This window comes from Protopterus annectens, chromosome 2.part2 (assembly GCF_019279795.1).
Source record: "Protopterus annectens isolate FY-2018-M chromosome 2.part2, PAN1.0, whole genome shotgun sequence".
NCBI classification, from domain to species: Eukaryota; Metazoa; Chordata; order Ceratodontiformes; family Protopteridae; genus Protopterus; species Protopterus annectens.
This window is the reverse complement of record NC_056730.1, coordinates 111569171-111597122: the sequence shown is the minus strand read 5'-3', so window position 1 is coordinate 111597122 and position 27952 is coordinate 111569171.

Genomic DNA, 27952 nt, shown 5'->3' with positions numbered 1-27952 from the left:
AAGTTTAATCCATCTTAGGTTATTAGGCTAAGTATTTTTTGTTTTATTGTGACTATTAAACATTTTCCATTGATAACTATAAAATATATGTTTGGGCTTTTAAATTAATAAATGTTAACAAAACTAAGATCCATACTAGCCATGGAATGAAAATCATTCCTAATCTGATGGATAAACCTAAGTCCATCAGATTATCACTCATACTTTGACAATCATAAACATCTGAGCTCCATAAATTGGATTAACATATGGAGAATATTTGTAACAGGAATAAGCAATATTTATATTATTTTGAACAGATATTGTACTATTGTAGATTTGACAGAATTATAATACAATATAAATGTCTACTTATTTTATAAGCAATTAATATTTACATGAAATATAGATGACAAGAAATTCAATCATAGTAAAGTAGGATGTATCATATATAAAACCTCAGTAAAAGATTATAGCACACAGTTATTTAACATATTCACCCTTATTGATAAAGTCTTTCAAAACTTATCACTTAATATAAATAGATGGTAATAATATGTATACCTAATGTTTATAATATAATGTATTCTACTGGATATATCAGAATTTATATTCATTGTTTGCCAGCATTTAAGTAATCACATTGTTTGTTGCTAACTTACTTAAAGCATCAAGTTTGTTTTATCTAACATTGATGAAAGTTAGTGCATTTTAATTAGCAGTGCATCCCTCTTCCCCCCATTTTCTACACGTAAGGATTTTCTTATCTGTCATTTCTTATTATAAAATGAGTTAAATTATAGGTTAAAACAACAAATTCACTTATTGTGATTGATTATTACAAGTCCCCTTTCCATATTTATAAATTTACATTTTATGGCATATAATGAAAGTTTTTTAGATTTAAATGGCAACATTCTATTTTGTATAATCAGCAAAGATTAAACTGAGTGATTATTGCCAATTTAATACTATTTGTTCAGAATGTGATTGTTACATTCTGTGACATTCCTAGTTCAGGCTTCTATTGATTCCATTAAACAACTTTGTCAGTTTGATGTCATATATAAAACATTAGTTACCTTGGTAACAGCTTAAGTATTATGTATAATCAAGATGGGTTGCAAAACCATAATTCAAGTTAAAGCAATTATATGACTTGTTATGCACATTTACTTATATGAGAAAAGCATCATGCTTCCCCTTGATGTTCAATATAGTATATGTCATCTATGACAAGTTAAAACAGCAGTGTTATTATACACAAGCCCATGTTAACACACTGAGTGTATATTGTCAATTTAATACAATTTGTTCAGAATATGATTGTTACATTCTGTGACATTTCAAGTTCAGGCTTCTATTGTTTCTCTTGAACAACTTTGCCAGTTTGATAACATGTATAAAACATTAGTTACCGTGGTAACTACTTAAGTATTATATATGGTCAAGATGGATTACAAAAACTACAGTTCAAGTTAAAGCAATTACATGACTTGTTATGCACATTTACTTATATAAGAAAATCATTGTGCTTCCCCTTGATGTTCAATGTAGTGTGTGTCATTTATGACAAGTTCTAAGACAGTAGTGTTATTATACACAAGTCCATGTTATTAAATCCTGTCTTTGATATCTAAATTCAGCAGACTGTTTCATCTTATATGATGATTATATATTTTATGTTTAGATGTACTAAAATCATACATTACATAACTATTGTGTTTTTTTTTTCTTTTTAGTTTTTTTTTTTTGGCTGTTGCTTAGTTATTTGATAGACCACTAGTTGTAATGCTTATTCTTATTATTAGCTATTGCGTTTTTTTTTTTTTTTTGGCTGTTGCTTAGTTATGTGAGAGACCACAAGCTGTAATGATTATTCTTATTATTAGCTCCTTCCAAGCATGTTTATACAGTCCAAAGACTTTAAATTATGAGACCCTTCTAGTTTCTTATTTGTTATAAGTATAGTTCCATCCTTACATACACACATATCAGTACTTCAAGTATGGGCAACAATGCTCATCCAGTTTTGCTAGAATACCATTCACTAGTTCATGTGGTGTGTTTCCAGTCTGTTCTTAAAATATCCAAGCCAATAGTTGTCCTGTTCCATTTTACCAGCATGTTCCATGCAGTGGCCACTCTGCCAGTGAACCACTTAACACACCTTCCATTCCCACAGATATTTCCATGAAGGAAATCTGATGACACTTGCCAGCAATCTCAAACACCCCCAGAATCAGCTATCTCCATATGCCCAACACTAATGAGCAAGCTTACCTCCCAGAACACTGCAAAGGGTACTACAGAATACCAAGTGCTCTTAGTCTTTTACAATAAATCAAAAAAAACAAATCTGGTGTCCAACAACCAAAGACAAAATGAGGCAAACAAAATTGAAATTGAATGAAAATTTGAAATTTTCTTCTAAATGTTCTTTCACATGGAATAAACAACGCCTTACACAAACCAGTATAAATACACACCCATATCAATATATCAACACAATCACATCAATAATTAATCAAATATAAAAACATAATACATCATATACAACATATTACATTTTATACATATATAATATAATATACATATAATATTATCATATTCAATAAATATATAAATACATAAATATTTACCAATAAATAAGTAATTCCATAATTATAATAAATAATTATTCCATATTATTCAATAATTTAGTTTGAAGATTTTAATTAAACACCCCACTCCCAAGGTCTTGCCAAAAAACTAACAAAATGACCAGTTTGACTTGCATTTGGACAAAAATGTCTTGCATTTGGACTGTCATGTCTACTCTGTTCCTAATGTCTTTTGACCCTTCCAATTCTCTTAGTTCCCACCTTTTCGTTTTTTTTATATACCATACCACTTTTTTTTCTTTACAATACCATGAAATACAATATACCACCCCTAATGAATGACAATCAAAATGATTGATTTATATATGATCTAAAATAATTATTTTATTAATAATAATTTAATTTTATATGCAAATTAAGCATTTATTGCAAGCAAAAGAACTTCTCTTTCCCCTACTTTCCTTCTTCCTTCCTTTTTTTTAACATTTTCTAAGAATTTGAAAAAATTTTATTTTTAAAGTTAATCAAAAAAAAAATCATCACTATTACAAACTGGCCACATGTTTAACACAATTCTCTTCAAAATGGAAGAACAAAAAAATTTAGAAAAAAAAAAAATATTTATCCCATTTCATATCCATTTTTTTTTTCTTGGATTTCTTTTGTTTTGTAGTTCCTTTTCCTATTCCTTCTAGCAACCCCTGCCTGTTCAAATTTGTTTTTCCTTCATTTTCCTTCCACATTGGCCCTACAACATTAAAGAATAAATAACCTCTGTTCATTAATGAATTAAAATCAATAATATTCTCCCTGAATATATTAATATTCGTATTATTATTCATTTAAATTAATTAAAAATACCTAGGCAAAATAAATTAAATAAATGTACTAGCTGCTACTGGTAGCGTGTATTTATTTATTTTTATTTTTTTTTTGTTTGTGTTCATCCCCTTAATCCATCCTAACCATGAAATAGAGAATCCAAAAAAAATGTTTTTTTGACATTTTTTTGAGACAGGTAAAGTCTAAACCATTGGATTTGATTTATCTAAACCTAGCGAACTCATCAAAATCTTTGGGGTTGCCTCTGCATAAAAATATGAGGTCGTCTATAAATCTCTTATAGATCAAAACATAATAACTCAGACTTCCACTCTTATGTAAGTCCTTAATGTGTTCTAACCAAAACACATTTTAAATATAAAATTGCGCTTATTATTACTTTTTTTTAGCAAGAATCAACTTAGTGAGCTAAACGAAGTGTTGGGAGACCATCAATATGTGTACATGTGGTTTATATCAGCCCTTTTATTATATATATTTTTTAAAGCACAAACTTCATTGCCGAGAATAATCTCAGAGGCTCCTCAGAGCCATTAAGAATTATCACCACTCTGTCTCCATTACCATAGCAACCTGGGAGCATCTGTTTCTGTTAGTGTGTCTGTGTACTGCATACCAGAGGCTTGCGATGCACCTGAAGGAAAGCTTCACTTCACTGCAACTTCAAGCCTACATTCCCTCCCTTTCAGTGAGGCAGCAGCCAGGAGAAGAACGGAGAGCAAACAGATAAAAAAAAAACAAAAACAAAAAAAAACCTCCCAACAAACTGCCACAAGCGATAACACATTCTTCCAGCCTTCCCACCTCTCACTCAGCAGATGTATAAGCAAACTATTCTCTGCCAAAATATCCCAAATCACAGTTTTGTAGGTTCATAGGTAGGTACTAGACTATTGGCCCTAGGGCCTATATAAGCCTAGCCAAATGATACCCTGGCTTGTGCCACCAAAGAAAATTATTTTCCTGTGCCCCTGTCAAGCAGAGCCACAGAAGTTATCCCTGGAATTAATTTCCTGTCTCCCATCCAATCATTAAGATTTTTCTTAAAGAGTGCTAATGAGGAGCTTTGTTTGCTATAGATAGGTAGTTTGTTCCAGAGTATGGGAAGTCTCTGGGACAGGAATCTTTCCCTCCAGCATGTTCTGTTTATTCTGGTGACAAGGTTCAGGTCCCTACAGCATGTAGCTTGCAGGGATTGGGATTTCTTTAAGTGGAGCATGTCCAACAGCTCTGGGTTTGACATAGCTTTGTATGTTAGGGAGAGATTGCCTCTGAGTAGGTGATATGCAACGGACTAAAGCTGGAGTTTTTTGAGACAGTCTGCATAGGGCATCTGTTCGAGGCCAGTAATCCTCTTTGTGAGGTATTTCTGCAGCCTTTCCAGTTGTTGCAAATGTCTTGTGAGGTACATATCAAAAGGGGCGTTGTACTCTATAATGGGTCTAATGAGTGATGAGTAGAGGGGAACAATGACTTCTTTTTTCTTGGATGAGCAATCTTTTGTGATGAAGTGTGCCACTTAGAAGGATTTCCTGACTACTGTGGCAATGTGATTATCAAAAGAGAGACTACTGTCCACCTGTGTCCCAAGGTCTCTTATCACACTTTCGGTGTTAAGTAGACTGTCACCTATGTAGTAGTTCATGGGTACAAAGTTTTTACCAAAAGGGATGACAATGCACTTTTTGGCATTGAGCTTGAGGCTATGGCTTTGACACCAGGCATCTGTCTCAGTGAGACCTTTTTGTAGGATGTCCAAATCATTAGGAGTTTTGATTATGGCTCCTAGTTTGCAGTCATCTGTGAACTTTGTTAGCCAAAGACCTTCTGTGTTAGCCTGTACTTCAGAGAAGTAGATAACAAACAGGAGAGGACCCAGGACTGAACCTTGTGGTACTCCACTTGTTACTGATCTGAAGTTAAATTTTTAGAGTCTGCTACTTTCACAATGTGGGTCCTGTCAGTGAGCCATTTGGCAACCCATCTTGTGACATAGGGATTTATACCTAGTTTAATGAGTTTATCTATAATTCCAGAGTGGGAGATGGTGTCAAAAGCATTGGCGATATCTAGAAAGGCTGTGTGAACCATCTTGCCCTCATCTACGGCTTTGGTGACAGCTTCAAAGAAGTCTATCAGGTTTAGAAGACATGATCTGCCTTTTACAAACCTGAACTGGGTAGGATCCAGAGTTTGGAGATTACCAATGTCATTGTTTATAAGTTCCATGATGATACATTCCATAGCATTGCAGACCAGGCTCGTCAGGCTGATGGGGAGGTAGTTCCCAGGGTCCGTGGTGGCTGCCCCTTTGTGGAGTGGGATAACCATTGCTGTGCACCATTCAATGGGCACAAAGCCTGAGGTGAGGCTATGATGGAACATGGTACTTAGGTGGGGGGCCAGTTCATTCTGTAGTTCATGTAGAATGCAGCCTGGGATGTTGTCAGGTCCCATGGATGCTGTGTTCTTGGCTTTGGAGAGTGTGTTTTTTTACCTGTGCAGCCATGATTACAGGAACTTTGCATTCTTCCGGTATAGAGATGGGTCCTTTAGGGGGTGAGAGAGGGGTAAAGATAGCACTGAACCCATCTGCCAGGATGTTGGCAATATCAGTTGGTTCTGTATATTTAGTGCCATTGTGCTGTAACTCAGAGCAGATCTGAGTGCTGCCATTGAGATTCTTGACATAGCTTTAGAATGCTTTGTGGTTGTCTTTAGAATCAGTGGCAATTTTGTTTTTGTAACTAGCTTTGGAGGATTTTATGAGAGATCTCAGCTTCTTACTGAGGCTTACCACGGAGTTCCTCCAATCATGGGATTTTACTCTTTTTTGCAACAATTTCTTTCTTCTGTTGTAGAGTTTGTTTATGGCAGGGGACCACCAGATTGGTTTCCTTTTTTTGGAGGATAGCATCTTGGTTCTGTTAGGGATTGCACAATCCATGCACTCATGTAAGTGCTTATAAAGAGCATTTGTATAGGATTCAGCAGTCGTACCTCTATTGTCCATCAGCATGGGTGTCATGGAGTTTGCCCCTTCTGTCTTAAGAAGCGTGAAGTTGGCTTTGGAGAAATTTTTTATGGTGGTTTCCCTAATAGGGGGTGGGATGTGGATGTCTAGGGTGATTAACTTGTGGTCGGATCTGACTAACAAGGAACTGACCTCTGATGTGGAACACCGGTTGCCCATGTTGGTAATGACCAGGTCTAGGATATTGTTTCTGGTGGTGGTGTGGATAAGTTGATCCAAGGTGTTGGAATTTATGAATTCCAGAAAACATTGAGCACAAGAGTTGGTACATGAGTAGTTTACCCAGTTAATGGTGGGATAGTTGAAATTTCCCATTATTAGGGTGTTAGGTTGTACTCTAATATTTTCCAGTGTATCAAGAAATGAGGAGTGGGAATCCTGGGGCATGGTGGGGGATCTGTAGCAAGCTTCAATTTGGATTGCGGTCTAGCTCAAAGTTAGTTGCACTTGGATAATCTAGGATGCATTATGCTGTGCAACTAGCCTGGAGGTGTGGATATCCTTAATGAATATGGATATGCCTCCACCTTTAGTGTTTCGGTCCAGGTTAGGTGGCCGAAAGGTGTGGTATGAATTATAGCCTGGTAATGCAGGGGTGATCTCTAGAGCCTTGAACCAGGTCTCTGTCACTGCACAGATGTCGATGTTCTCCATTTTAAGGAGTGCCTCGAGTGAGTACATTTTGAGGTATAGACTTCTAGCATTAAGTAACATTACCCTCAGATCCAGGCCAAAACAGCAAATGTCTCTTCGTAATACACAAGCATCAGTAAACCTTGATCACAAGCCATAACACACAACTTCATGGAGACAAAAACAGCAACATACAACAGCTGCCAGACACAGCTGCATCCACACACACACACACACACACACACACACACACACACACACACACACACACACACCATGTCAGGCTTAATCAAACAGCACTCAAAGCTGTGATACCTGCCATAATTGATATTAATTATATTTGGACAGAATAATAACATTTGTACTAGTTGCCAGACATGGCTGCATCCATGCACACCATAGGATTGATCAAACAGCACTCGTAGCCATGATACGTGCCATAATTGATTTTAACTATATTTAGACAGAATAATGATGACATTTGTACTAAGAGCTTGCTACTATTATTTAACCAGGATATACATGACATTTCTAAATCATACTTTAACTGAAGAAGGCATTAGTCTCCATGACAGCATTTTTTTCAAAACACTTTACTGTTACTGCTATTATATATTATGTTAATTTGTTACATTTGAGTCTGACCTCTGATGAATGGTACCTTGTTGAATTAGTTAATTAATTACTTACATTATTATAAGTAAAATCAATGAAAAATTAACAAGATAAGTATTCATTGAGTTCAAGTAGGGGAACAGAAACTTCTATGTTTGTATTACATGTTGCTTTGTTTGGCTTATATATGATGTAAATAGTAACCCCATCTTGACCTACCTTTGTTTGTGAAGAATTATTTGACTCTTTGAACATTCTGAATAAATCATTACAGTTTCTTAGTTGTTTAAGAAACCCTCCTTTTTAAAATAAAACAGATGACAAGTGATGTATCATATCAGTTGATACTTTGAGAGATGTAAGAGTTATTTTTTTGGGACAGCTATCTTGGAATCAGTTTTTTTGTTTCTTCTTTCTAGCATCAGTTCAAGGATTTTTTTCTTTTATTCTTTTAAGAGTAGGTGCCATCCATTCCATTTCTTCAGGGATAGACTATGTTGTTGTTTTTGATGAATATAGTAGCTTTTTCTAAGTCATTAAAGGTTCTCATCTCATTGGCAAAAGGTATTTTTATATTGGCTGGAAAGGCCAGCTGTGCTTTAATGTTGTTTTGTTTCAACAGTTTTATTATTGGCCAGACTTTTTTCTTTTGTTCAAGTAGTCTGGAAGAATAATAATTGCCATACCTTATCAGGCTTTGTATTTTAAGGGTGATTTTCTCCAAGTAGATTTTAATATTAGTTCCCTGCCTAGAAATGAGAGAAATTTTATAACTATGGATCTAGGTGGAATATTTGTTGAGTTAGAAGCAGGTTTCCTCAGTGATCTGTGTGCCCTTTTAATTCCAAATGAAAGTTGCTCTTTCAAGTCTAAAAATTCAGGAATCCAGGTTGTTAAGAATGAAATAATGTCTTCTCCTTCAATGTTTTCAGGCAGACCAAAGTTCCTTATGTTGTTTCTCCTTTCCCTGTTTTCTAAGTCATCTATTTTGTTAAGCAGCCATGTATTCTGTTTAAGCAGAAATTCATTTTGGAATTCTTCCTCTTTGAGTCTCCCTTCAATGTCATTTAGAGAAGTCTCTGTATTTGTTATTGTTGTATGGTGTTGCTGTAATAGTTCCTTAAGAGTATCAGTCTGTTTTTGAGAATTTAATTTGAGGTTTTCTAAGTCATTTTTAAAGCCATCCATCTTCAAAGATAGTTCCTGTAAGGTAGATGTCATCAATTGCAGTTCTTTTTTCAAAGCAGCATCTGGATGAGAATTCCTTTAGTTGTTCATATTCAGTGACTCAATATATCTTCAAGTTACTTGGCAGGAAAATTTTTGTATATCTCCACCAAAATTGATTTTTATGTCTTTTAGTATTTTATAGATTTCTGACATTTTAAACTTGAAAATAATAAAATGTTCCTATATTATTATACTAGTGTATGGCACTCTCAAAATTCACTGCTCTCAGTTGGCCATCTAGGCTCTGCCCCAGTTCTGTATTTTCCACAGCTGCTACAAAATGAGTCTCAAATGTCAGGTCCCATGCCACGCATTTCTTAAGGATGCAAGAAGGATGTAATATCTATGCATCAGAAGAGTGCTGTTCTAAATAGTATTTTAATAATAATAATAATAATAGTAATAATAATAATAATAATAATAATAATACTTTTTATAATAATTTTTATAGTAATTTAGAAGAATTAAAAGAACCGCTTAGTTGGTATTTAATACAGTTGTATCAAAATGAGAATGCATATCAAAACTGGAAAATAAACTATGCATGCTTGTAGCACAAAGCAACAGTGCCATATTCTCAAATAACAGTGAGCATGCATTTCTAAACTGTAAAAGCAAAGTATGCATGCAGTAGTCTCTAGGACAAAATAACAATACTGTATTAGAGAGAAGTCATTGGTTGTGGGTTCAAAAACCACACCAGAATATGCAATACTGTTAGGTTTTCATCATTATTACAATGTAACTTCATTCCTCTACACCAGTGGCACAAACGGCCTTCTGTAAGCTGTAATTAGTATAATTGGAACATGCATATATGCAATGTCTGCACACATCAAGGATTGGTGGCTGCAATCTGTACTATAGTGTGCCTCTGTTATGAACTGGGTAGTCTTAAAAGTAATGACAAAATTGTTTGTTGTGGTAAAAGTAAAGGTAACAGAATAGAGTCAGATAATGTATCAATGCTTTGTATGTCACATATGAAGTTACTAATGTTACTAATGTTCTTACTTTTTTCTCTTACCTCATTTTTTTTTTTTTTGTTTTTTTTCCCACAGCATAGCATGGTAGGCCTGTCTCACAGGATCCTCCTGCCCCACTTCACCAGCTACAGCAGCACTGCCCTGTACATCTGGTGTACAACCTACAGAGTACCTTTGCCATCCCTGCACTACCCAGCCCCTCAGATAGTTCTGCCCCAGAAGATAAGCCTGTGTCTCCCTCCAGGTGCAGTGGAAAAAGTGGTGAGTTTATCATCTGATAGGAACTGCCAGTAAGATTGTGTGCAGCACTGTGAGTGCATGCCTATGCTGGATGGAGTGCCTGCTTTCCATAATCATTCAGAGTACACATAGGAGATGCAGACATCAGGCACTGCAGCCAGGGGCGCAGTGAGCTGGCAGTGATGATAGTCCACTGGGTAAGGATTAGATTCTCACTGTCACCTAGCTCGACATGCGTGGGGCCTGGATTTCCCGCTCTCACTCTACCTGTTCACCTACCTGTTATGTCCTTCACTGTTTATTTCTTTTGTTTTGTTTGTATTTTCTCAATGCAATTGCTTCCTCACCTGCCCAACTTTCCTCACCCAAACACTCCTACATCCCTTCCCCAAAATTTCTCTCTCTCCCTCTCCAAAGTCCCAGCTTTTTGCCATAGCCACGCATTAGTGCACGATGTGCACCATCATGCAGCACGATGTACACCATCATGCAGCACGATGTGCACCATCATGCAGCACGATGTGCACCATCATGCAATTATGCTTTAATGAAAAGAAATGGGAAAGATAGGAAAGTGGTGAAATTGGGAGCAAGTGGGGGAAGAACAAAGTGAAAGGAGGGCAGGAATCTACATAAGGGATGTAGGACAGAACCATAGCTATCCATTTCTTCAAGAATAAAACATGAACATATATGCAAAATATTAGGTGAATTTGGACTGACACCTCCAGAGAGAGGGGTGACCACAAAACAATCATGTTATATTGCCAATTGGACTCAATCAAGTATGTCATGAAGATGCGTGTGAAATGTAGAGCTATATATGGGACGATGTTTTTATTTATTTTTTGGATTTAGAGAGAGAAAGGAATGTTGGGGAAGGGATGTAGGAATATCTATGTAATGTAAGTTGGGCAGATGAGGAAGTAATTGCAGACAGACAAGACAAACAAAACAAGAGACAGGGACGGTGAAGGACACAAGAGGTGGGTGAACACCATGGTTGGGGTGATAGTGGGGACATCGTGAACCCATGGACATGAAGCTGGAAGACAGAATTGAGCTATCACCCACTGGACTGTCATCACTGTTACCTCGCTGCACCGATGACTGCAGTGTCTGACTTCTGCATCGCCTTGTGTTATTCAATACAATGGCAGAGAGCAGTGTCTCCATCCAGCATAGGCATTCACTAACTGTGTTGTGCACAATCCTATGCACCAACCCTGGCAGTTCATAGAGGATGATAAACTCACCACCTCTGCCACTGTTTCCAGATGGTACCACTAGCCTATCCTGAAGGACCAGGTAGTGCAAGGGCAGAAGACCGGGTGCTACTAGGTTGTGTACCAGATGTGCTGGGCAGAGGTGTTGTAGATGGTGGAGTGGGGGCAGAATGATCCCGTGGGACAGGCCTACCCCACTGTGCTCAGAGAAAAAGCAAAAAAATAAGAAAATAAAAAAAAGAGAGAAAAGGGTTAGGGTGAGAGAATAAAAAGAACATTAGTAACATCATATGTGACATACAAATCATTGATACAATTTGACTCTATTCTGTTACCTTTACTTTTAAGACTACTAACTCCTAACACATACCTTTTTTACTGTTAAAACTACCCAGCTCCTAAAAGATGCACAATATGCTAGAGACTGGAGCAAGCAATCTTTGATATGTGAGTTCCAATTATACTGATTACAGTTTACAGCACACGGTTTGTGCCATTGCTTTAAGGTTCTGCCATTGCTTTGCAATATCAATGAAAACTTAACAGTGTTGCATATTTAGGAAGTGTGTTTTTGAAACCACAACCATTGACTACTCTCTAATAGTGAACTGTTGTTTCAGCCTCCAGACTAATGGATACATACTTTCCTGTTATAGTTGAGAGATGAATGCTCAGTTTGATACAACTGTATAATAAACCAATAAAGGTGTCATTACTTTTAATGGTAAAATAACTGTACTGTTCATTTGCATACATACCACATGGCTCTCACATCCATGCCAATATGGCAGCATGGGTTCACATATTCAGTTCTAAGTCTGTGGTGGCTGTGGAAAAAAACAGAACAGAACAGAGTGTCATTATGAATACCTGTCCTGACTATATCCATCTTTTAATTCTTACAAGTAGTCTTTGTAAGTGATACTTACACATCTGTGGAGTACCCCCAGTCCTACAATACTCAATCCAACAGTTGAGCGTATCCCTCTTCCTCATCCTGAGGTCTCTGTAGTGATTCCTACATTGTTCACCAGTGCAGTGGATACCAGTAGCACTGGTTAAAGCCCAGGCCAGACTATTCCATGAATCTGCCTTGTAATCTGAGCCACAATAGCCCCTCTGCAAAAGCCTGGGCCCATGTTTGTTCACTAGGAGTCCAACAAACATTTTGGACTCCTGGACACTCCATCACTGAGCACGGAATCTCAAAACTCCTCCACGAATGCCTGTCAAGCGTACCACACATCAAGACCAATGAAGAATGATGATTTCCTGTGAATTGCAGGTATTGCACTTACTAGGAGTGTGCACTATTTGGTTTTGCAACATTTGATAGTGTTGTGCATTGCTTACCATCATGCAAACATGGTGTGTGAGGAGCGCACTGCCGGGAAGAATGTTTGCACAACATTGAATGCTTCCAGTATATGTCTGTGGCTGTCTGTGTCCTGTTTACTACCTGGGTGGTCCATTTGTCCAGTTTGTGCACTGCTGCTCTACACACAAATAAGATGAGCATATCCAAAGCCATTTGTGCTAAGTGGGGCATCTTATAAACAGTAGCTCCCAAAAGATAAAAAATAACTAAAAAATGGACAAATAATTGCAATGAGGAAAATCAGTCTATGACATACACAGCAGAAAATGTTAGTACACATGAGATATTGGTCTGGATCCCAACTCTCACTCCAATGCACTGTCAAAAAACAGGATGGGGGAGTTATCTATCTTTGCCATACAAACAGCTTTGCAGTAAAGAAATGAAGTAATTCCTCACGCAACCAAGTGCAACTGAAGATACACTGATATCAAGGCATAACCTGTTATTTGTAAATGTATTATATTTAATGCTTTGAATGTAGTGCACTTAGTTATCACACAACCTGGTATGATTATTCCTTGAAAATATACAGCTCTGTCTTGCTTTTCTATGTTTCTTGGTCATTCATCAGTTATCTGACGAGCACTCAGAGACATGCAATGTGTAAGCCAGTCTATATCACTTACCTTAAAATGTGTGAGGATATTAACTGGTAATGCTATGATATGCTGTTGTCATCAAATGAAGGGCAGGTAGGATGGCAAAAACATGCATAGACTGCTGTTTTTTTGGGGGAAGAGCAAACAAAGGTGGATTTCTATTATTGCACATGCGAGGAAACACTTTTCTTTCGAGGGGGGGGGGGTGGACCCAGGCTGAGTTACCATTATGGCACCGACAAGGATATGTTGTGCTTGTTGTTCTCCTTATTTTGCATTTTGCCTGTTTGATCTTATGAAGGTTGTGAAGTCAGAAACTGCAATGTGTATCATTACTCTCTAACTTCCGTCTGTTAAGATTTCCCATTACAAACATATGGTGCTAAACTGATTGCATGCAGTAATTATCAGTACTTTGGGGAGGTGTCAAGGTCTGAATCTTTGAGGTCTGAGGTCTTCTACTTGCTGATGGACACATACAAGTCAAATAACTCTTTGCTGTCATGTTACATTAATTTGTGCACAAAAATCCTACTTTTACTTGCTTACTTTACCAAGTGATGAAATACAAGTACATACCAAAATATTATTATACAATATAGTACATGTTCAGGGCATACCTTGTAAATGCAGCAGTTGCCACAGTATTAATTCAGGGTTGACTGTGATGCCAATACATGAGGAGGCTCTGAGGTGAGGTCGGCAGAGATCACAAAATTCCTGTACTGTGTACCTGTCCAGCCTGTAGCACTCTACAATATCCATGTAATTTATGTTGTGATAAGTTAAATGTGGCCAAAAAACTCTTCTCCATCTCGGCCTAGGCCCATTGGCAGCAGAAGCAGCATTCCCTGCAGCCTGTAGCACATACAAATGGAGATAAGCAGCAGCAGCTCCTAACATCCTATCTGTGTAGACTTTCTGTGTCTGTACTCCACTTCTTTTGAAATCCACAGGATAATCCAGCATGGAGTCTGCATGGTTGCTTTATAACTTGTTTAATAGTTCCATCAAATTGGATGATTAGCATGCAATTCAGCTGCTTATGTGGTAATTAGCATCTCTGAAACACAGGCTAAGACATATGAAATCCATTAATAATCTACTTCATTATAAAAAGCTAGCCAAATGGATGGTGAGGACACTTGCTACATGTCTGCAGGACTTTGCAAAAACAAAATATTTCCAAAGATATCTTTACAGAGAAGTATTGACCTCCAGGAGGTATGCTCCCATTTTATTATAAGTATCACGTAACTACAAAATAACTATTACCAGATAAAACAGTAAAGCTAGGCAGTCAGTAGTATGCACTGGAAAAACATGAAACAGTCTGCAGATATGAAATACTAACAACAGGCAGGATGTAAAACAAGGACAGTAGCAAGAGCAACATATCCTTGTATGTGCCATTGCATTAACTCAACTGCCCCCCTCGAAAAAAAGAACAGTCCATTCTAGTTTGTGACATAACAGTAACTTTTCTTTGCTCCTCTCTACCCACAAAAGAACAGGCACACAAACCATTTTGCTAATAAAACATCTTCGAAATGCTAAACATGTTTTCAAAGGACCTGTATCTGAAACATTTCTACACATGTGAAACACAGCTTTCTATTTTCATGTATTGTCAGTCATTTGTATCTCTGAAATGGCTTGACAAACATGGCCATGTGATACTTATATGTATTATCATTTTGTTGTCTTTTAGAACATGAAAAGTCATTGAGGTAGAGACCCACCTTCAGAACAGCCAAGAATAATATTGTTGACTAGCTCCGCCAACATGGGGCATTTCTTCTTTGAAGGGATCCTCCCAATATGCCAGAAAGGCTCCGAGTATGGCAACAGATTGCTGCCAACATCAATTCTGTGGGCAGCCACAGCCGGACATACAAGCAGGTGTACCACAGGGCCACTGACATGATTATCTCTGCATGGAGGCATGCAGGTGCAATTGCCTGAGACCAGAGGGTAATCAGGGGTTGGGTCTGCTGCATATCCACCACCTCTCACCACCAATGAGGATTTCCTACAAATATCTTCCAACAGGACAACTCACAGCAGAGTGGTCCACAGCATGTCATTGATGATTTTTTTTTCCTTTTCTTTCTTTTTTTTTTTTTTGCTGCTGTGATTTTGATTTTCTTCATTTTGAATTTCTAGTACTTCTGCATTTTATAGCTTAGGCTAGATTCAGGCTTGCTGAATCTAGACTGTTTGGTATCATTTCAGCACTTAAACCAGCCATCTTACATTAAAAAGGCCCTCCTGCACCCTTGTGGCAGAAGTATGCAGCCAAGGACCCATCTGAGTTGGGGATTCCTGGAATAAGGCTCAGTCTTGGCCTTTCCCTTTGTTTACTTTTTTTTTTTTTAATTGTTTAACTTTGCTTTTATTCCAGTGTGTCGTGTTTGTTTGTGTTTGCACTCAGTTTACCGGAGCTGCTCAGAGATTGCACTGCTGCCTTGTAAGCAACTCAGTTGTGCATTGTGAAGCACTGACAGTTTTCTACCCCTAGCCCTCCATAGAATAGATGCTTTTTGTTACTCTTACAGCAAAATCACTCCTCACTAGTTACTGCAGTTTATACCTGCCAGAATGAATGAACAGTTTCCCATGATTTCTCAAGCCATCCTGATTGACATGGGCATCCTGAGGCAATTTAGAAATTGCTTCATGTATACTGAGATCCAGTTACCTCTAAAACAAACAAATACAACGTGTGTGAGATGCGTCTATACTATGAATTTGGAATCAATTCTCTCACATAACAACAAACCAAATATCAAACAGTATACACACTTCACCTCTTGCACAAAAGATCAAAACACGTAAACCCACATACACAGAGGTACTACTAGAAGCCTACCTAAAGATCAGAGACCTTTTTGACTATCCTTCAATCGATTGGGAGTCATATATAAGCACAAACAAGCTCATTTTAAGGTTCTAGGACTTTGTTAATACAAATGCTTTGTAACAGATAGTCTTCACCCCCACAAGGGGCTCAAATGTCCTAGACTTAGTAATCACCAACATAAGGGGTCTCTGCACTACCACCTGTGTGTTCCCCACCCTGGTAAGGTCTGATCAGAATTCAGTCTCATTTGACTTAACAATCATACCTGAACCCCCCCAAAGAGCAAAAAGGATTAAAAATTTCTCCAAAGAAAAATATAGCCTCCTAAGTGATGCCATAAAAAGTTGCAAACCCCCTGCTACCACTGTCAACAATTACTGCTATATAGAGGTGTACACTATGCACCTGTACAAATGTATAGACTTGTCAGTTCCTGAATAAATCAAAACAAGGTTCTCACAAAAAACAAGCCACCCTGATGGGCATCAAGCATAAACAGGTTATACAACAAGTCAAAGAAACTAATGTCTAAGAACAACGGGGAACTGACTCAGCAGAGGAAGGACACCCTCCACAGCTTGAACAAGCACTTTAGTTATCTTGTAAATAGGTTCATAGGTTCATAGGTTGGTACTAGGCTATCGGTTCTAGGGCCTATACAAGCCTAGCCATAACAATTCCCTGGCTATTTCTTCCCACAATATTTACCTCCCTGGACCCCTCTCTAGAAGAGCGACTGATGTGATCCCCGGGGTGAATTTCCTACCCCTGTCTAGAAGGGTGACTGACGTGATCCTTGGGGTGAATTTCGTATCTCCCATCCAATCGTCAAGGTTCCTTTTGAAGAGGGCCAAAGAGGCGCTCTGCATAACATGCATGGGCAGTCTATTCCAGAGTCCAGGGAGTCTCTGGGTCAGGAACCTATCCCTCCAGCATGTTTTGTTCATTGTGATGACAAGGTTTAGATCTCTGGAGCATGTGGCTCTGAGGAACTGAGATTTCTTTAAGTGTAGCATGTCCAACAACTCTGGGTTTGACATGGCCTTGTATGTTAAGCAGAGATCACCTCTGAGTAAACAATATGTGACAGAGTATATCTGGAGTTTTTTTAGACGGTCAGCATAGGGCACCTGCTTTAGGCCTGTGATTCTTTTAGTGAGGTATTTCTGCAGTCTTTCCAGTTGTTGCAGATGTCTTGAGAGGTACATACCAAACAGGGCATTGTATTCTATAATGGTTCTAATGAGGGATGAGTATAGTGGGACAATGACTTCCATTTCTCCTGGATGAAAAGCCCTTAGTGATGAAGTGTGCCACATAGAAGGATTTCCTGACTGTTGTGGCAATGTGGTTATCGAAGGTGAGACCACTGTCCACCTGTGTCCCTAAGTCTCTTATCGCACTTTTGGTGTTTAGAGTACTGCCACCTATGTGGTAATTCACGGGTGCAGGTTTTTTTCCAAAGGGGATAACTATACATTTCTTGGCATTGAGCTTGAGCCCATGACTCTGACACCAAGCATCTGTTTCTGTACTGCCCTTTTGTAGAATATCCACTAAGTCCTCTAAGCCAATTATGAAACCAAACTAGCATGCCTAGTTAAAGATAATCAGGAGACAATCTTTAGTTACATGAGAAACCTAAAAGGGAAGGCCCAGCTTTGTGCCGAACTAGTAGTGGATGGTACCAGTCATACTGACCCTGAGGACATTGCCAACCTGCTAACAGGCAGATTTGGGGCAAACTTCACCCCCCATTCCCACCAGATATACCCCAGAGCATAACTGTCACCAGACCTCTACCTAGTATCTCCAAAGAGCAGTTCATAACTGCATTCTCCATGGCCAAAAACACAGCATCTATGGGACCAGATAACATCCCATCTGCCTACTAAATGATTTTAAACAGGACCTAGTAAAACTACTGGCACTATCATCAACCATAGATAGGCTAAGTACTAACTTTGTCCCAGCAGAGTTCCCTTGCACAAAACGGGTCTATTAACTAACCCTGGAACTATAAACTCATAAGCTTAGCCAACCTTATCTGCAAGACCATGGAATGAATCATCATGGACCTTATCAACAAAAACATAGGTGACCTGCAAACTCTAGACCTGACACAATTTAGCTTTGTTAAGTGTAGATCATGCTTATTAAACCCAGTGCACCTCTTTGAGAAGGTCAAAAAAGTCCTGGATAAAGGCTAAACAGTACATACCACCTATTTTGGCTTACCAAAGCCATTTAACACAATCCCCTACTCAGACATCATTGAGAAACTCACATAGCTGGGAATGGTCCGAATGGAGAGATGATAAGTCAGGGTTCAAATGGAGAGATGATAGGTCAGCAAGCAAAGGAGAGTAGTGCTCCTGAAAGTAAATTCATCCTCAAGTCATGGTGAACACTTTCATGATGTGGACCTTGTTTTTCACAAATTCTCATCAAGACAAAACTGTATATAGACTGTATTTTATATAGCATACATCATGGACAGAAATAGGTAAAAAATTTAAAAAAGATAGCCAGGTGCCCAAGACCCAGGATTAAAAAGTGCCCAGTACTGGTAGGGGCGCTTTTGCCAGGATGATAGTGTAGAATCCTCAAAATACAGAAACATTCCTACAATGGGGCTAGGCTAGACCAAGGGGGATGGCCCCCATATTGTAGAAGGAAGCAGCAATCCACAAAACTCACAAAAACTGATAAGCCAAAGAAGAGCCATAAAGATGATAATTGAGGATGAGAAAGAAATTATGTATTGCTACTATTACGCAAAAGTCCAGAATCTCCAGACACAACATATACAAAAATATTAAGTGAGAAATTAGAGGAATGAAAAATAGTTCCACAAGAAAATTTGTCAGAAGCTTCATATAAAAATTTGTGTTCATTCATACAACATATTTGTGAAAAACATTACATAGACCAAGAAACTTTGATCTATTTGGAAAAAGAAGCATCTGAGGAAGTGTGAAAATATCAAAAACAAAACCTAGAGATTTTTGAAAAGTACAAAACTGAAATATGGACATGAGAAAGAAAGAGGGATTTGATACGGTACAATATTTATGCAAAGCTGAAAGCCAAATGAATCAATACAAAAAAGGCAGCCCCAAAGATATTCATAGAGAAACACAGGCAAAGGCATCCAGATATAATAAAAAAATAATAGCACAAAGAGGGAATGTAGAAAAGATTAGTAAAGCAGAAGTTAAAAAATAGAAGTTGAAGTTATGGAATGCCTCAAAGTGAATGATTTGGTGTAGAAGGTCTAACACAGGTTACATCACAGCATGATGGAACAAGTCCGCAAAGTAAGGGGAAACAGGAAGATCAGGAGAAATCTGAAAAGGAAATATGGACATGGGAAAGAAAAAGAGATTTAATGTGATGTAAGTAATATTTATGCAATGGAGAAAGCAAAACTAATCAGTACAAAAAGAGCAGCACCAAAGATATTTAAAGAGAAATACAGGCAAAGAAATCCAGACATGAAAAACTTTACAATACAAAAAATAAGAAGAGAAAGAGGAAAAGTACAAAGGAGATTAGTAATGGAGAAGTTAAAGAAATAGAAACTGAGGTTATGGAGCACCTGCAAAGTGAAAGATTCAGTGTAGAAAATCTAACTCAGAAAGCACCACGGCAGGATAGAGCAACTAGCATCCGAATTAAGGAGAAACCAGTGCAATGAGAAGCAACTGGAATGGCAAGGAGCTGAAGATATTTTGGAGCCTTCCACAGGAAATTATTATAAATGTTCACCTGACTAGTCTGGTCTGTAAAGCTATGGAGCGTATTATCATGGAACTCATAAACAAAGACATTGGGAGCCTCCAGACACTGGACCATACCCAATTCGGCTTTGTTAAGGGCAGATCTTGCCTCTTAATTCTAGTTGATTTCTTTGAAACAGTTACCAAAGCCATAGACGAGGGCAAGGTAGTCCACACAGCCTACCTGGACCTCGCAAAAGCCTTCGACACAATACCCCACTCGGGCATCATAAATAAGCTTACCAGCTTAAATATCAACCCCTATATCACAAGATGGGTTGCAAACTGGCTCAGAGATAGAACCCACATGGTCAGAATCGCAGGTGCCATGTCCGAATCCAAACCAGTTACAAGTGGCATCCCACAGGGCTCAGTTCTGGGACCTCTCTTGTTCGGTATATACTTCTCTGAGGTTCAGGCTAACACGGGGGGATTATGGCTGACAAAGTTTGCAGATGACTGCAAACTGGGGGCCATAATCGAATCTCCAGCTGATGCAAGCATCCTCCAAAAGGGTCTCACAGAGATGGATGCTTGGTGCCAGAGCCGCGGCCTCAAGCTAAATGCTAAAAAGTGCATAGCCATCCCCTTTGGGAAAAACAAGGTGCCCACAAATTACCACATAGGTGGTAATCCATTAAGTACGGAAGAAGTAATTAGAGATTTGGGGACCAACGTAGATAGTAATCTCTCCTTTGATAATCACGTTGCCAAAGTGGTTAGAAAGACCTTCTATATAGCCCACCTTATCATGAAAGGGTTCGCATCTAGATCAAGAGAGGTCATTGTGCCCCTCTACTCGTCACTCATCAGGCCCATAATTGAATACAATGCCCCTTTTGGGATGTACTTTACCTGACACCTGCAGCAACTGGAGAGACCCCAAAAGTACCTCACCAAGAGGATCATGGGCTACAAACAGATGTCCTATGCAGCTCGACTAAAGAAACTCCAGCTCTACTCAGTTGCTTACTGCCTACTCAGAGGCAATCAATGCCTGACGTACAAAGCCATGCCAAACCCAGAATTAATGGACATGCTCCACCTCAAAAAATCCAAGTCCCTTAGAGCTACACGCTCCAGGGACCTAAACCTCAGCACAAAGATAAATAGAACATGCTGGAGGGACAGATTAATCTCCCAGAGGCTCCCCTCACTCTGGAATAGAATCCCAATTCATGTTAGACATAGCCCCTCGCTGACCCTCTTCAAGCGAAATCTGGACGCGTGGATGGGAAATCGCAAATTCACCCCAGGGATCTCTTCTGTGTCCCTGCTAGACAGAGGCACAGTAAACTAATCTTAAAAGGGTACCTTCTGTGACCTACTTTACAGAGGCACAGTAGGCTAATCTAATAGGGAGGCGGAAGCCAAATACACTCTGGCTCGGCTTATAAATGCCCTAGGGCAGATAGCCTAGTATCTACCTATGAACCTATGAACCTATGAAGCTGGACAGCAAGGGAAGGAACAGTAAACTGTGGCAACTCTGATGCAGTCAATGTTGAGGAGTGATAGGCTAGTGAGTTTCCATATGACTGAACAATGGATGACACAGGATGAAATTCAAGAGAATATACCACAGGAAGATGCTATAGAACTTTCTATAGAATGCCCACAGTAAATGGAGAACAAAAAATGTGTCCTAAGTTTAGAAGAAAATGAGCTAAGAGAAGAGTTGCTTGATTTAATAGAGATAGATAGACATATTCAGATAAATGAAAGAAATAGACTGCAGAAGGTCAATAAAACCTAAAAAGTCAGAAGTTTGATAAAACAAATGAACACAATAATTAAGACTGTCCATAGAGATATATGCGATATAACAAAAGTAAATAGGATATATTACTGTGCAGTTAAATTAATAACAGATAAAGTCCTACCACAAGAATACAGGGTAGTAAGGGAAAGGAAGGGGAGAAATCAAATCCCATCATGGAAGTATCAAGTAGAGAAAACTATACAGCAATTAAGACAAGAAGTGTCACTGTTAGAAGAGTATAGAAGAGGGAACAGATCAACAAAAATACTCAGAAAGATGGATGTGATAAAAGTTAAGCACATTATTAGAGCAGATCAGTAGCTATCATGCTCATGCACCATTGCAAATAATAAACTAAAAATCTCAGCATAGGTGGAAAAACTTAGAAGATATGCAGGGAAAAGTACAAAATAAGCAATTAATTGATGATCCAAAAAACTTTTATAGAGAATTGGGGAAAAAAGGCAAAATGAATTGAAAGACCACGCAAAAAAAGAAGAAATTGATACATTTTGGAGAAGTATCTATGAAGATCATGTGGAACATAACAAAGATGCTAAATGGATAGAAGAAGTAAAAGAAAGAATAAGAAGTTCGAAGGCTCAGCATATGAAATGGGATGAAGTAACAGCCAGAGAGATTGAAACAAAGTTAAGAAAAGCGTCTAACTGGAAAACTCCAGGTCCACATGCAGTACATACATTTTGGCTAAAAGTATTAACATCTTTGCATGAAGATCTACTAATAAGTAAGAACTATTTATATTTGGACCCTGAACTGACACCAGCCTGGTTAACAACAGGAAAAACAAGGCTCCTACTTAAGAGTGAACCTGCAAGTAACCCTAAAAAGTTATAGACCAATAACATGCCTTCCGACAATATATAAACTATACAATGGAAATTATGCTGACAGAGTTTATAGTCATTTAGAAGAAAATTCAGTTATGGCAATAGAACAAAAGGGTAATAAAATAAAGTCATATGGAAGAAAGGATCATTTGTTGATAAATAAAGTCACGGTGGAGAACTGTGAAAAGAGAAAGAATATAAGTATGGCATGGGTCGGTTACAAAAAAGCATATGACAGTATCCCACATTCATGAATAAAAGAGTACTTAAAATGTATAAGAAACACCCTACACTGATCAATTACATTACACTGACCATGAAACACTGGCAGACCACTTTGCAATTAATTCATGATAAAAGACAAATTATTATTCCAGCATTAAAAATTCAAAGTGGGATGCTCCAAAGTGACTCTTTGTCACCACTGCTGTTCTGTCTTGCCCTTAACCCATTAAGCTGTCTGCTTAACAGATTAGGCCATGGCTATAATTTGGCTCCTAGAAAACAACAAAGTGTAAAGACTTCTTATCTTCTCCTTGTTGCTTTAAAATGGTGAAGCTCACCAGATGAGGAACTGAAAGCACAGCTGCAAGTAGTCAAAACTTTTTCAGATGATATAAGAATGTCATTTGGTCTTGATAAATGTGCAAAAGTAACCTTTAAAGCAGGAAAATTGAAGCATCAAGAAAACATCAGTTTGGGTCAAGAATGTAATATAAAAGAACTTGAGCAAAAGGGAGTGTATAAATATTTGGGAATTGATGAAGGATCAACAATAAATTATGAGCAAATGGAAATAAAACTCAGAAAGGAATATTTTAGAAGATTTAAATTAATCCTGAAAACAGTGTTGACATCTAGGAACAACATTCAAGCTATAAACCAATTTGCTCTTCCTGTCCTAACTTCCAGTTTTGGAGTGATTGACTGGCCCCAAAAGGTGTTGGATAGATTAGATAGGAAAACAAGAAGGATGCTTCATGCTCATCAAATGATTTATAAAAATCAGTGCATACCAAGATTATACACCCCCTTTTTCGAAGGAGGTATGGGCCTTCTTGAAATTGATTATGTGTATAGATCTTCAGTTGTGGGACTGCACACTTATCTGCTGACATCACAAGATCAAAACATAGTGAAAGGTTTGAAACATGCAAAGAATAAATCTATGATGACTTTCCTGCTTAATCTTGCAGAAGCATATCGGCATCAAGTGGGAATGGAAATCAAACCAGAAGTAGATAAAAAATCAAGCAGCAACTGAATGTGCTAAAAAGCAAAAGAAAGAATATAAGGTGAAGGGTCAAATAAGAAGGCATGAAATGTGGAAATGCATAAATATAGTTGCAAGTATAGAAAACTCCTGGAAGAACCCCATGTTGACCAGGATCAAATGCAGGAATGGTTAAGGAGAGGCAAATTCAAACCATAAGATGAAATGTTAATATTGGCAACCTAAGATGGTGGGCTACGTACACACTGGTTTACAAAGTCCATTGAACATGTGAGAGAAACAGAGAAATGTAGGTTTTGTAAAGCAGAATTGGAAACAGTCACACACCTTGTTGCTGGTTGTGACATACTCATGACTGAACGACTGTATACTAAAAGGCATAATAATGTGGCAAGACAGTTGCACTGGGGATTGTGCAAACATTATAATACTGAAGTGGCTGAAAATCACTGGAAACATGAGCAACAAAGTATCATAGAAAATGAAGTCTACATCACATGGGATCATCCATTACCAACAGTTCAAATCTATCCATGTATTCTGTCTCCTACAGGCTTTTGAGGGGAGCTCTATACCTGGCATACAGGACATTGTCAGACCCCACTCTGATGGACCTCCTGCATATCCACAAAACAAACAGTACCAGAATTACCCATTCTAAAGATATAAACCTTGCCTGTGATATAAATAGGACCTGCTGGAGACAAAGGTATGTATCCCAAAGACTACCCTGTCTATGGAACAGGCTCCCCATCCATCTGAAGCAGAGTTCCTCCCAAACTCAATTCAAGTGCAACTTGGACAATTGGATGGGAAACGAGAAAGTCATCCCTGGTTTGGCACCTATGTCTCTAATGCAAACAGGTAACCTGTAAATATTTCATCTCCCAGGCACATGATTACACTTATCAAGAGTGTCAGAACTTGTCAGAGATTTGGGCTGCATGGCTAGGGTTAAAAGGGCCCTTGTGGTCATTAGCCTAGTACACACCTATGAACATATGAACCTAAAAGATAGATGCAAAAAAAAAAAAAAAAAAACAGATATAGTAGTCCATGAAAAGAAGATAAAAATTAATATTAATTACTGAAATTGCTTAACCTAGCAATTACAATGTTTTACTTACAGAGAGACACAAAGTCATAAAATATCAGGATTTGCAGACAGAAACAAGAGCAATGTGGAAATAAGATATCCAGACAGTTCCAATAGTAGTAGGAGCAGTGAGTCTTATAAAAAATAATCTACAATCATATTTAAATATGTTACCAATACATGTAACTATATACAAATTGCAGAAAAAGTCATTATTGGGCCCATTGCAGGTGCTGTGAAGAGCACTTTTGGCTGACATCAAAGACTGAAACAATACTAATTTCATGAACTTTAATTGTACTTTGACTTAGAAATGGAGTCTATTCCTGGCATGGTATTAGAAATGCAAAAGACTTGCAGAAATTAAAAAATAGCTGGGAATTAACCCATATGTCACTAGATGGCAGCTGACTGGATCACCAACAGAGCACATACAGTCAAAAGGAGGGGATTTCACCTCTATGAACAGACCAGTTATACTGGTGTAACACAAGGATCTGTGGTGGGTTCCCTACTATTTGGAATCTATTTCTCAGAAGTCTAGGGGAAAATAGATGTTCTGTGGCTTACCATATTCATCAATGACTGCAAACTGGGTCCAGTCATTGAGTTCTCCCAATGATGCTGACATACTACAAAAAGGGATTACACAGACAAACGGTTGGTGCCAAAGCCACGGACTCAATCTAAACCCCAAATAATGTGCTACCATCCCTGTCAGCAAAGGGGAAGTCCCTGCAAATTACAATATTAACAGTACCCCCTTAGCTAATACCCTGTGGTGAGAGATTTGGGAATACAGGTTGATAGCAACCTTAAGTTCAATCACCATGCATCCAGAGTGGTAAGGACTATATTACACATCTCATAAGTAAGGGCATCACATGTAGAGCTAAGGATGTTGTAACTTCCTTGTACTCATCCCTCATCAGATTACTAATACAATACAACACTGCCTTCTGTTTGTACCTCACCAGACACCTGCAGCAGCTGGAGAGACCTCAGAGGTTTCTCACCAAGAAAATTCAGGGCCTACAACACATAACTAGCATTGGCACACTGAAAGCCCTGTCCCTGTACTTTGTATCTTATACACTGCTGAGAGGCGGCTTGTGCCTGGCCTACAGAGCAGTCTCAGACCCTGCCCTAATGGAAATGCTGCACATCCACAAGTCACATGAGACAAGATTCACTCATTCTAGGGAACTTAAACCTATCCTGCAACATTAACAGGACATGCTGGAGAGACAGATATGTCTCCCAGAGATTGCCTCTCCTCTGGAACAAACTCCAAATTCATGTAAAACAGTTCTTCAATGTTTAAGAGTAATATAGACGGATGGATGATAGATTGTAAATTTAGCCCAGGGGTGTCACCTATGTCCCTCTTGGTTAAGGCAGTTGGTGCTGATCATAGACTCATGCTGCAAATATAGACCATACAACTTGCTCAAAAAGGGAACAAGAGTATAACATGGCTAGGCATTTAAATGCCTTATGGCTATTAGTCTAGTAAGCTCTTATGAACTTATGAACCTAAAGTGATGTTTGCCTGAGCTCAAGACCAGTGTCTGATCCTGTCCTGGTGGCAGGACATATGCAATAACCTGATATGGCTGATGGCACCAGCGTTGTCTGTTGAGCATATGGTGGTAACAGTGTTCCACACTCTGGTGTAAAAGGCTCTCTGTAATGTCAAGTAACAGCTCATGCACACACACACACACACACACACACACACACACACACACACACACACACACACACACACACACACACACACACACACACACACACACACACACACACTGGTCTATATTCCCATGTCTTCAGGGCTGTTCATCGAATGCCCTTATGTCAACACATATACAACGAGATGCCAAAATCTCAAATGGCCACAATAGCAAATTTTCTCCCAGAGAAAAAATATTCCTGGCCCATTGTTGAGAATTTGCCATTTCCTCTACTGTAGTGCAATCTCGGAGTTGGTAAATTTAAGTAGGGGGGGTGTGGGGGCAAAGCCCCCCACTTTATTTTGTCTGTCAGTTTGATTTTTTGTGGTTGGCCCAGCAATTTTTTCCCATAGGAAAATATCTCTATTGTGGACGTTCAAGATATTGACATTTAGCTGTATATGTGTTGATGTAAGGGCATTCGATAAACTGCCCTATCAACATGGAAATATAGACACACACACACACACACACACACACACACACACACACACACACACACACACACACACACACACACACACACACACACACACACACTTGACTGCAGGTAGAACAGAACCCCCTACTTAAGTACACAGACTATAAAACACAGAACTTAATGCAAGCACCACAACAGAAGTCTGACTTTTACCTTGCTGCAGATCAACTTATAGTGGATGACATCAGCAGACCATGTGAGAGACAAGATGTTGGGAGGGCTGCATGACATAGTTGTCTAGGCTTGTGCAAGTATCAAAAGACTAGCAAGCAATGCCACTGGAGAAGTAACTAGGATAGCATGTCTAGTCTGCTGAGTAGAGACACACACAAGCACACAGAAAATTGACTGCAGTGTGAACAGAACCCCTACCTAAGTACACAGGCTCTAGAACACAGTACTCTATGCAAGTTCCAATGCACACGTCTGACTTTTACATTTCTACAGGTCAACTTATAGTGGATGACATCAGCAGTGTATGTTGGAGAGAAAAAGGTGGGAGGCCTGCCTGAAATTAATGTGTAGGTAGGTGCAGGTATCAAAATACTGGCAAGCCATGCCATTGGAGAATTAACAATAGGATAGCATGTCTACTCTTCTGAGTAGAGACACACACACACCAAGTTGACAGCAGTGAGAACAGAACCCCTACCTAAGTGCACACAATCTAGAACACAGTAATCTATGCATGCATCACGGCACAAGTCTGACTTTTACATTGCTGCATGTCAACTTATAGTGGATGGCATCAGCAGTGCACATGTTGGAGAGAAGAAAGTGT